We start from the raw sequence: 17,439 nt of genomic DNA on the forward strand, positions 1-17,439 counted from the left end.
TACCTTTGAATGACGACGAAAACATATTTTTTTTCAATAAAATATATATCAAGACAAACAGAATCATTTGAGAAGAATATATACACGGGAAATGGAGAACGTGCCTATGGAACGTGAATTATAAATATGCCATTACATTCCGTAACAAGGAAACGTGATGTTGTTAGTAAATGATTGTTAGTAAGCTTGATTGATTTAATATATATGCAGCAATAAGGTTATACATGATATGACCTATTATTGATGTGACATGAATCAGGTACAATGAATTGACCATACTTGCAGGATCCTCTCATATTGAACAAATATTTTCCTCACTACAATATTACGTTTCCAAGAGAGCTAATTGCAGACTGTTAATATGTCTCGGCCTTTTAGAGTGCAATGGTTTGGATCAAAAAAGAACATCTTCATGTCACTTATTTGGTGTGGAAATATGAAACTGACAACAATATTGCCGAGATAATTAAAGAAATTATATATATCGTAGAACACCGGTTTACGAACTTAATCCGTTTTGTAACACTTTTCGTAACCGAAAATTATTTTCCCTTTAAATTAATCAGTTGTATTGTAATAACAGAAACATGGCACTGTATGTATTTCTTTCACATATAGGGCAAATGTTTTTTTCTATAAGGAAAAATATGGAATGAAAATAACATTAACCTTGTTAAAGACAAGCAAATATTACTAAATTAAACGAAACAGCATGGGAGTTAAAAAAAATAGTCCAAAAAGAGCAGAAAGTAGTTTTTGAACTTAGAACTTTGAGGTAATTTATACAGTAAACGTGTGTAAGCACTCATAGATGCGTGGAATTGTCAGTACAGGTGTGTATTTGCGGTCATATCTCGAAATATTGTTCGTAAGCTGAGGAAAAAGAATGTTCACAAAATTTGTTCCTAAACCAAATCGTTCGAGAAGTGAGGGATTTCTGACCCGTGGTAGAAATACAGTGTAGAAAAATTTCATTTTGGTCGCTGTAACTTCTGTCGCTTTCCTTCGCTACCTAACTAGAAATGCACAGTAAACTTATATTATTATTATTATTATTATTATTATTATTATTATTATTATTATTATTATTATTATTATTATTATTATTATTATTATTATTATTATTATTATTATTGACAAGAATGACCTGCTTTCATATTTCGAGACCAGTAACTAATGTTAGAGACATGAGTTATATATAGATCACGATAATTTTTAAGATTTCGCTTTACAAAAACTCATATGTTTATTCTGTCTGTTCGTGTGTTCGAGAGATACAAATCTGAAGAATTGCTTAATGGATCAACATCTATTTTGCCGAGGCTGTAGAGAGTCAAATATTAAGAATTGAATTCAGTGAGTGTAATTCATCCAGTTGATACGGTGATGACCCATGTATTACTATTAGGGTTATGCAACCAAACTATACATGCTGTTAGGTTGGTTGCATATCATTCAGTTACTTTGAATATTCTCTCACTTCATCTTTACCCATGTATCTCTACTCACTTCTCTTTACATAAGTCTGAAGTGATAGAAACTACTACTTAGGGTTATAATATTAATTGGGTCAGTTTAATCTTGTATTTACTGTCAAATATGGCGTATACACGCGCCTGCTTTTGACAATGTGGCGATATTCCAAGACTTATGACTGGATCTTTTAAAGTCATCCAAAAGAGTAACATTTTCAATTTCTTGTAACTTTGTTCGTATTTTTTGATATACATAATATCATGATCATAGAATTAAGGCACTTTGAGGCAGAGTACATACTTATGCTTTGGGAGTACTTTGGGGATAAAGTTCCAGTCTGTCTGTGTTGCGTTAGTATTACTATAGATGCGTTCAAAACATGGACATTTGTGCTCCTCTACATCCTTAGATTGCAACACTGAATAAACGTCGTATTCTAAGTTTCCGTTTAACATTTAGATTTTATAAAATGTAAACTAATAATAATGATATGACATACTGCCACTTGAAAAATACAATTTTATGTAAGATTTTCAATACTGTTCCTGTCACCACGGCGTGGCGTGTCCTCAGATTGGTGATCGAGGAGAAGGCCTCTAGATCCAGAGGTTAGCTGCGAATATACTGAATAAGCAGTCGCGGACAGACGACAAGGAGTGGTCCTCCAGCTTGGGGTTTGCGTGAGGCTAACAACCTCATACTGAAAAAAAAAAGACTTGTTCGGAAACATTCCCAGAAGCCTCGGACCAGGACTGATAACTTGGCACGACCTCAGCAAAAGAAAATGGGCGTGAGATTTGGAACATAAAATATTAGAAGTCTTTATAGGGCAGGCGCGTTAAAATCAGTAACGAATGAGTCAGAGAAATACAGGATGGACCTAGTAGTTCAGGAAGTTAGGTGAGAAGAAAATGGAACTACGAATTCCGGAAATGTTACGTTCTTTTTCGGGGAAGGAAATAAAAACACCAATTAGGAACAGGGTTTTTTCGTTCACAAACGAATAATATAAGCAATTAAGCGGGTTGAATTTGTTAATGATATACTTTGTTTTATTACCCTTAAGGGTCGGTGGTGTGATATTATTGTTTTTAATGCACATACCCCAACAGAAGATAAGAATGACAATGTAAAAGACAGTTTTTACAAAGAAGTGGAACGGATATTTCACCAACTCCCGCGATAGCATATGAAAATTCTATTAGTTAATTTCAGTGCGAAGGTAGGACGAGAGGATATTTTCAAACCGATTATATGAAACGAAAGTCTGCATAAGGATAGTAATGACAACGGTGTTAGACTCTTGAACTTTGCAACATCCAAAAACGTTATCGTTAAGAGTACAAAATTTCCACATCGCGACGTTCACAAATATACTTGGACCTCACCAGACGAAAAAAACACATAATCAAATCAATCACGTCTTAGTAAATCTAGCATTATTGATGTTTGGTCGTATAGTGGAGCTGATTATGACACTGATCACTACCTAGTAGTAGCGATAATAACAGAGAAATTATCGTTGAATAAAGGAAATATTCAATGTCTGAAAACGGACAGATTTAATTTAAAGAAATTAGAGCAGAGCCAGGTAAGAGAGGAATACCAAATTGAAGTTTCGAATAGATTCTCGGTTTTCAAAGATTCAGAGTGCACTAGTATTGAGAATACTTAGATTGAAATTAGAGATAGCATTAAAATTTCAACAAAAGAAAAATTAGGACATGCGGAAATACGTAGGAACAAACCATAGTTCTACCAGGAATGCATTCAACTAGCGCAGAAAAGAAAACAGACAAAATTAAGTTGGCTACAAAATCTAAATGAAATAATTACACAAAATTTCGTAGACATCAAGCGGGAAACTTCCAAAACTTTTAAAACAAAGAAGTGTGATTTTTTGAAAGCTAAAATTAAGGAACGTGAAGATAACAATAAAATAAAAACATTCGGGACATGTGTAAAGTAATCAACGAATTTAAGAAAGGCTATCAACCTGGCTATATATCAAAGAAAGCTGACGGAACAGTTCTCACTGACACAGATAGCATCTTAAGTAGCTAGAAATATTTTTTTGACGTGTTGCTTAACAGGCAGCCAAAAACTAATGTGCGTGGAGAAAGGGAAATACACACCGCAGAACCGTATATCCCAGAACCTAACCGAATAGGAGTAGAAACCTCTATAAAGAAATTAAAGAAACACAAAACTTCGGGTGTAGACGAAATTCCGGCTGAGTTAATTTTAGCTGGAGGCGAAACAATTGTGGAACAAGATATATAAAACTCATTCTCCTTATCTGGAAAAAGATTTGCCACAAGAGTGGAAAGAATCAATCATTGTTCCAATTCACAAGAAAGGCGACAGAACTGACTGTAATAATTATCGAGGCATCTCTCTTCAATCAACGTTCTATAAAATCCTCTCAAACATACTGTTAGCAAGATTGACCCCATACACGAATGAATTTATTGGAGGTTATCAGTGCGGATTTAGACGAAATCGATCAAGTATCTACCAAGTATTTACCATTCGACAAATACACGGAAAGAAGTGGGAATACATACCCCGGTACATCAATTATTTATTGATTGTAATAAGGCTTACGACTCGGTTAGCAGAGAAGCATTGTACAACGTTCTTACAGAACTTGGAATACTGGAAACTCTAATTAGATTAATTAAGATGTGTTTAAATGAATCCCAAAGTAAAGACCGGATAGGAAATCTTTTGTCGACGAGCTTTCACGTCGAAAATGGCCTGAAACAAGAAGATGCGTTGTCGGCATTATTCAACTTTGTTCTGCAATACGCTATAAGGAAAATCAAAGATAGCAACCAGGGCCTAGAGTTGAATGAGGTTCACCTGGTTATGGCATATGCTGATGATGTAAATTTAATAGAGGATGATAGGAGAACAATAGAAAGAAATGCAAATGTCTTATTAAACGCTTGCTGGGACATGGGTTTACAAGTAAGTGCAGAGAAAACTAAAGACAAGGAAGTTCGGCAAATTATGGATGCGTTAAAATATCGAATAATATTTTTGATAAAGTAGATACTTTCAAATATCTAGGATAAATATTAACAGACAAAACCATATTTACGAAGAAATTAAATGTCGACTAAAACCAGTTAATTCATGTTATTATTCAGTTCTAAATCTCTTGTCCTCGCGAATTCTGTATAGGAATTTGAAGCTTAAAATAAATAAAATGATCCTCATGCCTATTGTTATGTGTGGTTGCGAAACATGTTCGCTTACTCGGAGGGAAGAACATAGGTTGAAAGTATTTGAGAACAAGATCCTCATGTGTTCATGTGTTGATATTACGAAGTGTGTCAAACTAGTTTGTCTATGTTGATATTTGCTACGTAAAAATTCAAGTGTTTTTCATCTATTAGCTACAATATCATAAACAAGATACATGTTCACCCTCTAAACATACATGAGTCGAGTCTTTCATTTTGTCCCAAAACAAAAGTCTCGCCAATCCCTCTTCGTGGGTTACCAGATGTTCGTGACCCGTAGTTACGAAATTTCTACATTACAGAATGATGATGCAAGTAACTTTGTAATTTTCAGATTAGTTTAGTGGTAACATTGACAATAAACTAGATTTTAAAAGACATTTTTCTAAATAGTAGATAAAAGAGATAACTGTGATGGTCTTTTTATAGCCTTTATGGATTTTATATTCTTATAAACTAAAATAAAGTAGAAAGTTTCTCCATAACAAACTTAAAATGATCTGTAATCACGTTTTCTCAATAGATTTTATAGCGACTTCAGAAACTTCTGTTATCACAGCGTATATTTTGCTCTTGTTTTGTTCCGTGTATACTAAATTATAACCACAGAGAAGTGACAAGCTTTCGTGAATGTAGGTGAAAAGTTTGTGCTGAAGGTTTTTGCATAATCCAACTGACTTAAGATAGTCGTGCTAGCGTGGTTGACAGAAGTTACAACCTGTGGCTGAGAGTGGAAAATAGCATAAAATGAATTTAAGACAGACGAGGCTGAAATCCTCTTAACTTTGAAAGAACAGCCTTCCGAAATTTGATCAGAGCTTTAAACTGAGAATGTTTAACTTCAGAATTCGTATCACATTGTGTGATTTACAAAGTAACTGTGACTTATGTTAACAACTTTATCAATGCGGTAAAAATTAAAGCTTGCTAATGGATATATAGTAGTATAATCTGATACATTCAAGATTATCACCCACTTTTGTCTAGTCTTGCTTTCTATTAATTCCATTTCTATTTAGGTTTTCCCAAAAGTGGTTTTCCTAACTTATTTGCAACCCCAATTTAAGTACCCACTCCTGGTATTCTGAAGTATTCAACTAAACACTGATGTGTTATGGGTCAGTTGCTGTTTGCAAGTCAAGCGATTGATCTACAGAGTCGTAGACTAGAAACACAAACGCTAATGAAAGTTTTTTTTTTTTTAAAAATAGGTGGAGCGACGTCGCAAGATATCTCTTCAATGAGTTAGCAGATAAAATAGTTTGTTTATGTAATATAAAGAATCATCCGTAATAATGTTGATATGTCGTAAAATGATATGTCGGGTTCCTGTCACCACGGCATGGCGCGTCCTCAGGTTGCGGATCGAGGAGAAGGCCTCTAGATATAGAGGTTAGCTGCGAATATACTGAATAAGCAGTCGCGGACAGACGACTAGGAGTGGTCCTCCAGCTTGGGGGTTTGGGTAAGGCTAACACCCTCATCCTGTAAAAAAAGGCACTTGTTCAGAAACATTCACAAAAGCCTCGGACAAGGACTGATAACTTGGCACGACATCAGCAAAAGAAAATGGACATGAGATTTGGAACATGGAATATTAGAAGTCTTTATAGGGCAGGCGCGTTAAAATCTGTAACGAGTGAGTTAGAGAAATGCAGGATGGACTTAGTAGGAGTTCAGGAAGTTAGGTGGGAAGGAAATGGATCTGAGAATTCCGGAAATTTTACGTTCTTTTACGGGGAAGGAAATAAAAATCACCAGTTAGGAACAGGGTTTTTCGTTCACAAACGAATATTACCAGCAATTAAACGGCTTGAATTTGTTACTGACAGACTTTCTTTTATTACTCTTAAGGGACGGTGGTGTGATATTATTGTTTTAAATGTACATGCTCCAACTGAAGATAAGGATGACGATATAAAAGACAGTTTTTACGAAGAAGTGGAACGGATATTTGACCAACTCCCGCGATACCATATGAAGATTCTATTAGGGGATTTCAATGCGAAGGTAGGACGAGAGGATATATTCAAACCGATTATAGGGAACGAAAGTTTGCATAAGGAAAGTAATGACAACGGTGTTAGACTCGTGAACTTTGCAACATCCAAAAACCTAATCGTGAAGAGTACAAAATTCCCACATCGCGACGTTCATAAATACACTTGGACATCACCAGACGGAAAAACACATAATCAGATTGATCACGTTTTAGTAGATAGAAGAAGACAATCTAGCATAATTGACGTCCGGTCGTTTAGAGGGGCTGATTGTGACACTGATCACTACCTGGTAGCAGCGATAATACGGGAGAGATTATCGTTGAATAAAGGTAATACTCAATGTCCGAAAACGGAGAGATTTAATTTAAAGAAATTAGAAGAGAGCCAGGTAAGAGAGGAATACCAGATTGAAGTTTCGAATAGATTCTCGGTTTTAGAAGACTCGGAGTGCACTAGTGTTGAGGATACTTGGATTGAAATTAGAGATAGCATTAAAAGTTCAGCAATAGAAAAATTGGGACACGCGGAAATACGTAGGAACAAACCATGGTTCGACCAAGAATGCATTAAACTAGCAGAGAAGAGAAAACAGGCAAAATTACGGTGGCTACAAAATCCGAATGAAATAACTACACAAAATTTCGCAGATATCAGGCGGGAAACTTCCAAAACTTTTAGAACAAAGAAACGGGATTTTTTGAAAGCTAAAATTAAGGAACTTGAAGATAATAGTAAAAATAAAAATATTCGGGACATGTATAAGGGGATCAGCGAATTTAAGAAAGGCTATCAACCTCGTGCTTATGTATTAAAGAAATCTGACGGAACAGTTCTCACTGATACGGATAGCCTCTTAAATAGATGGAAAGATTTCTTTAACGATTTGCTGAACACGCAGCCAAAAACTAATGTGCGTGGAGAAAAGGAGATACACACCGCAGAACCGTATATTCCAGAACCCAATCGAATAGAAGTGGAAGCCGCTATAAAGAAATTAAAGAAACACAAATCTCCGGGTGTTGATGAAATTCCGGCTGAGTTAATTTTAGCTGGAGGCGAAAAATTGTGGAACAAGATACACAAACTCATTCTCCTTATCTGGAACAAGGAAGAATTGCCACAAGAGTGGAAAGAGTCAATCATTGTTCCAATTCACAAGAAAGGCGACAAAACTGACTGTAATAACTATCGAGGCATTTCTCTTCTGTCAACATCCTATAAAATCCTTTCAAATATTCTGTTAGCAAGATTGACCCCATACGCAGATGAAATTATTGGAGATTATCAGTGCGGATTTAGACGAAATCGATCAACTATCGACCAAATATTTACCATTCGCCAAATACTCGAAAAGAAGTGGGAATACAATACCCCGGTACATCAACTATTTATTGATTTCAGAAAGGCTTACGACTCGGTTAGGAGAGAAACATTATACAACGTTCTTACAGAGCTTGGAATACCGAGAAAGCTAATTAGATTAATTAAGATATGTTTAAGTGAATCCCAAAGTAAAGTCCGGGTAGGAAAATTTTTGTCCACGAGCTTCCACGTCGAAAATGGCCTGAAACAAGGAGATGCGTTGTCGCCATTATTATTTAACTTTGTGCTGGAATACGCCATAAGGAAAATCAAAGATAGCAACCAGGGCCTAGAGTTGAACGGCATTCACCAGGTTATGGCATATGCTGATGATGTAAATTTAATAGGGGATGATAGGAGAACAGTAGAAATAAATGCAGAGATCTTATTAAACGCTTGCAGGGACATGGGTTTAGAAGTAAATGCAGAGAAAACTAAATACATGGAAGTGCGTCGGGACCGTAATACGGCAAATTGTGGAGGCGTTAAAATATTAAATAATACTTTTGATAAAGTGGATACTTTCAAATATTTAGGATCAATATTAACAGACGAAAATCATATTCACGAAGAAATTAAATGTCGACTAAAAGCAGGGAATTCGTGTTACTATTCGGTTCAAAATCTCTTGTCGTCGCGAATTCTGTCGAGGAATTTGAAGCTTAAAATATATAAAACGATAATCATGCCTGTTGTTCTGTATGGTTGCGAAACATGGTCGCTTACTCTGAGGGAAGAACATAGACTGAAAGTATTTGAGAACAGGATCCTGAGAAGAATATTCGGACCCAAGAGGAACGAGAATGGGGAATGGCGGAAGCTTCATAACGAGGAACTACATAGTTTATACGGTTTACCCAACATTGTTAGGGTCGTCAAGTCTAGGAGGCTTAGGTGGGCAGGTCATGTAGCTAGAATGGAAGAAAGTAGAAACGCTTTCAAAGTCTTGACTGGTAGACCCATAGGAAAACGACCATTAGGAAGACCTAGGCGCAGATGGGAGGATAATATTAAGATGGATCTCTCAGAGATAGGAATACAAAGTAGAAACTGGATCCAATTAGCTAAGGATAGAAGTCAGTGGAGAGCTTTTGTGAACGCGGCACTGAACCTCCGGGTTCCATAGGCCATAGAGTTAGTTAGTTTTGTCGTAAAATATTCAATTATCTAAAAATATTGAATAATTATTCCTTTTTGGAATTGCTTCTTTTGTTTTTTTTTTCCTATTTCATTTATTTCATTTTACATTTCATACTCATGGTCAAAACATAAAAAACATAAGCCGCTGATGACGTCATATATAAACTTATACTTCGGTATAATGCTGAGCTGGTTGAATTGCTCCTATCAACTTAGAATCCTGTGTCACAGTTGAGAGTTGCAACGTGTTTGTTCTGACAAAGAAATATTGTTTTTTTGACAATTCGATTTCTGAAAATGCTTGCTATCATCGGATGTAGCATCCAAAGAAACATAGAAAAACACGTTTGGAGTGAAAGGGGTCCAAAGTTCGAATACAGGATGCAGAAAGTGCATATAAACATCATGTAATTTTGAAACGAATGGAGGAATTGAGACCAAATTTGAGGTGTGAGTATCGAGTATGAAGCTCTTCGGAACAGGTACATTGCGCATCATGTCGGCTATCTTAAAAGTCGCCATGTTGCAGTTATTGAATATAAAGAAACGGGAAGGAAATCATGGGGCACATCAATTTACACTAGCTTGTTCCCAGAAATTCAAATATGAAGTTAGTTTTTACCAACCCTTATGTGTTGAGTAGTAACGGATTCTGGGAGTTTTGAACAGGATAAATTAATGGTAGTGTCTTCTGCCATTTCAGTCGATTCAACGTAACCCAAGAACAAGATCAAAACAGTGCTTGAGAACAGTTCTACAATTATTACAGTTGATAAGAAACTATTATGTTGTTAAGGCAATCTTGAAAGGTATATTAGGACTAATCTTGGATTGACAACATTCACATTTAGTTGCATCTGTTGTGTACCTTAAGAATGATTGTGTGGTTAATACAAAAGTGGGAACAACAGTGAGCACTAACTTCATATTTAAATTTCTGGGAACAAGCTAGCCTAAATTCATATGCCACATGATTTCCTTCCCGTTTCTTTATTTTCAATAACTGCAATGTGGCGACTTTTAAGATGGCCGACGTGATGCGCAATATACCTATTCCGAAGAGTTTCATACTCTATACTCACACCTCAAATTTGATCTCAATTCCTCCACTCGTTTCAAAATTACATGATGTTTATATGCAGTTTCTGCGTAATGTATTTGAACTTTGGATCCCTTTATCTCCGGCCCTGTTTACGGTCTGTCTCTAAAAACTTGTTTTTCTCGGTTTCTTTGAGTGCTGCACCCGATGATAGCAAGCATTTTCAGAAATCGAATTGTCGAAAAAAGAATGTTCCCTTGTGAGAGTTTTGAGTTGGCAACGTCTAGTAACTCAAATCTTCAAGCAACAAGTGTCATTCGTCGTACACGTAATTCATTAATTTGTGCAAAAGTAGTAGATGATGAGCATTCGAAGTGGAAAAGTACTATTGATATAAGCAAGTTACTGATAAATTGAAGGCATGATCTTAACATGAAACTCATTGTTTCGTGAAATATGTATACCACATTCAGATGAAGTTTATCATTGTACATAACATATTTCTAATATTCGCCTATATCAGAGAATTTATAAGGTAGAACAGTGTATTATTTGTTTTCTCCTTAGTGAACTTGCAGCTCTAGACTGTGATGATAATTTTTAATTGAATCTTTGACAATCAATAACCTTAAACAACAACAATAGCGAGGAGAAGATGTGAAAGGGAGTCTGCTATAACGTATATTTTAAGGCATCAGACCTCCACACATCTCGTGGAACTGTGTTAATACTCGCGAAAACCTTAATTAGGATGGCAAGGTTCTGAATTCGGAACCAAAACCTCCAGACTACAGGACAAGAATGCTTACTACTAGTTTGTCTGCTACGTAGTTTCATATTACAAGTAAAGGTCCATAGGTCATTGAATATACCAGTTGTATTGTACTTTATTTGATGTTCATCACAGTGTAAGCCATTTTGACCTCATCTATTCAGATATTACTTAGACCGATATTATGAAAAGAAATTCTTTCTATAAGCTGCTTATGCTAGCCATTTTCATGGAATCTCTTCAAAGATAATTTAGATTGGAAATTTTCTACCACTTTTTGGCATTTTTAATGTCACTTAAGGCAATGCAGCGTTGGTGCTTAAAATAGAACCTACAAACTACTTTTTTCTTTTTATTTTAACGGCAGTACCCACGAGAAGACACGGTATTTTATGTGTCATATAAAGGGTCTTTCCTGGTAAGAAAGTGAAATCGGCCCTTGATCCAAATTGGGTCGCTATTGACCTAAAAGGTTACCCTTGACCTAAAACTACTTTAAAAAAATGATCCCTACCCCCTCCCCTTTCCGAATTATCGTATCATACATGGTCAAAATTGAATATTTAAAAAAAATTGGTGGGTGTGGTCAAAAAGTTTTGAAAGTTTCACACATTGTAGATACTATCTACATAAATGTGCATTTTTTTTTCAAAACCAATGATGCGTATTTTCTTTCTTTCTTTCTTTCTTTTCTTTCTATTTTCTTTTTTTCTTTTTTTTTTTTTTTTTGCGTGTTGAAAATTTCAAAAACTTGTAGAAAAAATTTTTGGGGACACGTTGCTGAATTTTTGGTTTAAAATTTTGTTATAGCCTTAGGTACAACATATATTTTTTCAGGGCCTGAAAGTGATAGCAACATTGTTAAAAAGAAATAATACTGAAAACAAACGTTTTTCGCACAGTTTTCTCATCAATTTAGGGCCTCTCAAGATGAGAGCCCCTTCAAACAATCCTTTGCCAGAGTTCACAATTTTCCTTTCTCTTGCGTTCCTTCCGACTCTGACGTTCTTCGGCTGCTTCGATTGTGTCCGTTTCGGAATAGAAACACCAAATGCTCTCCGTAACAGTGCTTCCACTGTAACCACTGCAGTGGTTGCTTCACTGGCCACACACAGTGGCGCTCTCTACCGCGAGCTGTGTAACTTTGTCATTATTTAACCAAAAAATCAGCGACGTGTCCCCCCCCAAACATTTTTTCAACAATGTTTTGAAATTTTCAACACGCAAAAAAGTAAAGAAAATAGCACCGATGGTTTTGAAAAAATTGCATATTTACATCTAGATAGTATCTACAATGTGTGAAACTTTCAAAATGTTTCGACGATCCCCACCAAATTTTTTTAAAAAATATTCAATTTTGAGCATGTATGATACGATCATTCGGTAAGGGGAAGGGGGCAAAATGTTTTTTGAGGTAGTTTTAGGTCAAGGGTAACCTTTTAGGTCAATAGCGACCCAATTTGGATCAAGGGCCGATTTCACTATCTTACTAGGAAAGACCCTTTGTGCCAACAACAAGAAATGGAAATTCAATAAAGAAAATAATTACAACAAAAGAAGTAAAGTCACAATTTGATAATCCAATCAATGAATCGTGATTTATTTCTTTACATGGTACAAATGGACACCTTTATATCGTAATGAAGTTTACTTCTAAATAATTATATTGGATTCAAATATATTTTCAGGAAAATTCATATGTGATTTTAAGATGCATACTATGTCATAATTCCCCATTTTCATATTTTATAACTTCGAATTGAAACATTGATATGTAGCATAATTGCCATTTTTATCTTACCGCCTTTAATATAGGCTGCTATAACACAGTATTGATCTCACAATCGGATTTCACCCCCTCTTCTTTGTCATCAAGTAATTTATCTATAATTTGTCAAACACAGTCTCATTACTTTCATTTGTGATTGATTTATTACGTATAGTACTAGTTGAATAGCAATATAATTAATTACTACTAATCATTTAAATTTTATCTAGTGTTATTCGATTTTTGCTGATGTCATGTAACAAATACACACATACATCTCCATATGTAGAGGTAGACCGATACACACCTGAAAGACCTGTCGAGATTTTAGACTTCTTTGAGCTCGAAATTAGTACTGGATAAAATTTTACATATTGCAATTAATGTGATGCAATGTGGTTATAAAGAAAAAAAGGAGAAAAGTTAGATCGGAACATGAGAAAGTGCTAAGAATGTTACAAAATTAAAACAGAAGGAGATACGGGTTAAGACATTGCTTGAGAAGAAAATGTATTCTAAGGAACGTAGACAAAGATATGGTGGTGAGGAAAATGGGTGAGGAGAAAGAAAACATTGTAATTGATGGTTGGCATTACAAAAGATGATTTCTGCTTGCAGAAGAAAGATTTAACTGAGAACCATAATGCTCTCAAATTCTGAATTTTTGGCGAAGGACTATAGTGCATGAAAACTTCTGAATTTATGGTGAAGAACCGTAGTACATGGAAGCTTCTGAACTTGTGACTGTGATATATATATATATATAGTATATGAGAGTTTCTAAATTTGCATCGAAGAACTGTACTGCATGAAAGAATCTCAATTTCTGGCAAAGTACTGTGGTGCATGGAAACTCCTCAATTTTCTGCAAAGAACCAAAGTTTATGGAAGCCTTATAATTTGCGACAAAGAATATTCAATTTACGTCAAGAACTGTAATGCAGAAAGCTTCTAATTTGTAAACGATAGTCCTGATGGTGTCACACACAAACTGACATAAATTTTGATCGTCTCCATTACCTTAAGTAAACTTAATTAATTTTATAATATGAAATTATACATATGCTTTTCCTGTAGCATTCGATAGTCAAATAACTTTTTCTCATTCTGTTTTGTGAAATGTTTCAAAACCACTCGTCACAACCGCTATAGTGTATATTCATTATTACTAAAATACTCAAATAATACATATTAATTATCTACTCCATTAATTCATATATTATTCTAGTTGCGGGTAGAGAAAGTAAGTTTTTTTTTTACTATTTAACATTTCATTATTTTTGGTATTATGACGTGCAAATTACTATATTTATTTCGCAGTATTTTTCATTAAAAACAATATTCCCTGAATTTTGTTGTGTGTTTTCTACAGAATTTTCAAATTAAGCCTGATGCTTAAGCTTAAAATCATTCAAAAAATAAAATGAAATCAATTCTTTAAGAACCCATGGTTATGCTTTTTTAAGGCTAAAGAAGACGGTGAAATAAAAGGAAACGGTAAAATTCTTAGAAAACCCTCTGACATCATGATGTTCAAAAGATGAGTGCTTTACCATTAACATCGGTGACTTGAACCTAGTCAAGTACAAGACTATTGGAATATATATATATATATAATATAGGGTGGCCCATTTTAATTTTTACACGGAAATACCTCGAAAACGGTTGAACATAAATGAACTGAACAAAAACTCAAATAGGAAATACGATGGGGCAAGTCGAATGGTGATGTCGCCGTGCCCCCAGAACCGCTCTTCAAGGGAGCCCGGAGCCCAAATTTTAAATAGAAATATGGGGCGATTGACACCTCGTTCGATAGATTTCTAAACACTAAAAAGCGATGTGGCGAAAGGCATTTCATAACGTTACCGTATTCAAAATGGCAGCCAAGATATATTACTTGTATCAGATAAATGTCCAGTACTACTAATATGAAAACGATTGAACATAAATGAACCAAGCAAATAGGAAATCCATAGGGCAAATCGATTGAAGTTGTCGCGGTGCCCGCAGAGCGGGCTTTCATGGGAATCCAGGCCCAACTTATAAATTTTAAACGAAAATATGGTTCAAATGATACCTCGTTTGTTAGATCTTCATACACTAAACAGCGTTGCTGCAAAGGATTGTTCATATGGTTCACCGTTTTCAAAATGGCAGCCAAGACATGGTGCCTGTAACGCCAAGACATAGTGCCGCCAACGTCCACAACCACTATGAAAACGATTGAAGATATTAACGGATGAACAGAATAAAACTCCTATAGGAAATCACGGAGTGTAATTATCATTCCACGGCTCGAAAATGTTGCAACAGAGGACAAGATGATTAGAGTAAAAGTGGCATAATGCAAAGGAGGAAATCTAATTCCTAGAAAATAATCGTTCCAACGTCCACCGTAACTGGGTGAAGCGGGAGGTGAAGGAACGGTGGAATTGCAAATGAGAACCTTAGTTTTTGCAAATTGTATCTACAGAACAAAATTATCGGAAATGTGTTTTTATACGAGACAAATGTGTGTAATGTAAAAAAAATGGTAAAATTCTTGTTAAATGGTACCTTTCATTTTGATTGCAGGCAATGATATGTGCAAAAATGAATCAACTGAAATACGAAATTTGTCAAACAATGCAATTTTAGAACATTGTGTACAAACGTTGGTTTTGCTCAAAAGTCGTCTGCACAATATTGGTCCATTACAGTACCAGTCACTTCTACAGCCACGAACTTTAGAAAGTGGAGGTTGGATATATAAGAAATTATAGCTTTTTCCAGTAGCAGAAAAGTTTCACTGTATGCCTGATATTTGGACAACGAACAAGACAGCAAATATATATCCGAAAACATAACATGCCAGGATATTACTCCACTTGGAGCAAGAAAGTATTTGCTGGTAAAAGCATCACTTAGAGAAACAATAACGAGAGAAATATGCAGAAATTCCATGTACGTTAAGTTCTAAGAGATAGGAATTAATGCAAAGAAAAGAAAAATAATACTATGCATCATAAAGAGACCGAAAAAGTATGGAAAACTGAAAAAGTGAGAAAAGAAGGAAATAGGGAAGGAAAAGATCAAATGACACAGGAATAAGCCAAATTTTAACGTTTAAGGATACACCATCTGCGTCTTTTCACCTGCTCCCTGTGTCTGTCTTGGGTTTTTCTCCCTTTATGGGATAAATCTATTTCAGTATCAATTACGAAACTCATTTAAAATGTTTAATTCCTTTCAAAAAAAGTAACTCTTAATCCAGGCTGGGATTCCAACAAAGGACCCTTAGATTGACAGACACACACGCTGTCCATTTAGCTACACAGGCCATATCAAGTGCGTTCATAAATCAGCCATTACACTCGGTATTATCAAATGTGTTGTTAAATCAGCAATTGTCTCCATTTTACCCCACTTCCATTTGAAGTTTAAATTTTATTTACGGCCTTTAGCTATCTATGGCTAGCAGGCACCTTGCTTTCATAAAAAGCATTTGTTCTGTAGATTAAAATCAAGAATGAAGTAATTTGTACTATTGGGAGCTTACTGGTGCACCAATATATATATATATATATATATATATATATATATATATATATATATATATATATATATATATATATATATATATATATATATATATATATATACATATATATATATATATATATATATATATATATATATCGGATTGATTGAGGATTAAAAGAGTGATTTCTTAAATTTACGAAACGGATGTTAAAGGAGGTGGTCGCAACAGTAATGACATTTCGTAGCGTTGTTACGTAACACACGCGGTATAAATAAAGCTTCAAAACCAAAAGTCGCAAGTTCTGCCGTGGATAAGTCGGTAAGACGTCTGCTTGCTGAGCGGCGCAACCCGGGTTGAAATCTGAGCAGGTACTTTTTTGTTCTGTTGAAAATACATTTCTGTATGTTCGCATTTCAATTAATAATTGCTTTCTTGCATTTTTGTAGATTATCTTAAATCAGTGGAGGTTAAGTGAAGTCAGGAAGGTTAAGTTACATATCCTTGTGCGCTGTCCAGAGATAAAGTGGGTCAAGTGGAAAAAACGAAATGAAATCATTGAGTTTTACATCTCACGATTATGCTTGTTAGGGTAAAGGAGACTTTGATGATGAGTAATGAATGTAATGGTGGAGTGAAAAAAGTGGGATGAAACGGGAGAACGCCGAGGTAACCCACGCACACGGTGTTTGTCCACCACAAAGTTTACTTGGCGGGGGCTGGGATGGGTCAATTGGGTCAATATGTATAAGTGAGTCAGTAGGTTGTGGGTCAACAGGACTGACTCACTGTGACATACCACCCACCGTGACCCACTCTGACCCAACAATCTATCTGACCCACTCTGGCCCACCGATCCACTCCGACTCACCGACCCATTACGACCCACCGACTCATTCTGCTCAGTGTATTGTTGACAGCTTTTTCTGAACACTGATAAATTTATTTCGTTTTAGTTTCAATGCCTCCCTCTTTATTCGCTTTTCATTTGTTTCTGTTGAAGAAAGATCTTGAGGCACTTTTTGATATTGATATTTAGAATCGTAATAATAGCAATATAATTTACTACAAGACTTTTGAGACACAGCCTCTGAGTTTTTAGAGG

This window comes from Thermobia domestica, chromosome 16 (genome assembly GCF_964235325.1).
Source record: "Thermobia domestica chromosome 16, izTheDome1.hap1.1, whole genome shotgun sequence".
NCBI classification, from domain to species: Eukaryota; Metazoa; Arthropoda; class Insecta; order Zygentoma; family Lepismatidae; genus Thermobia; species Thermobia domestica.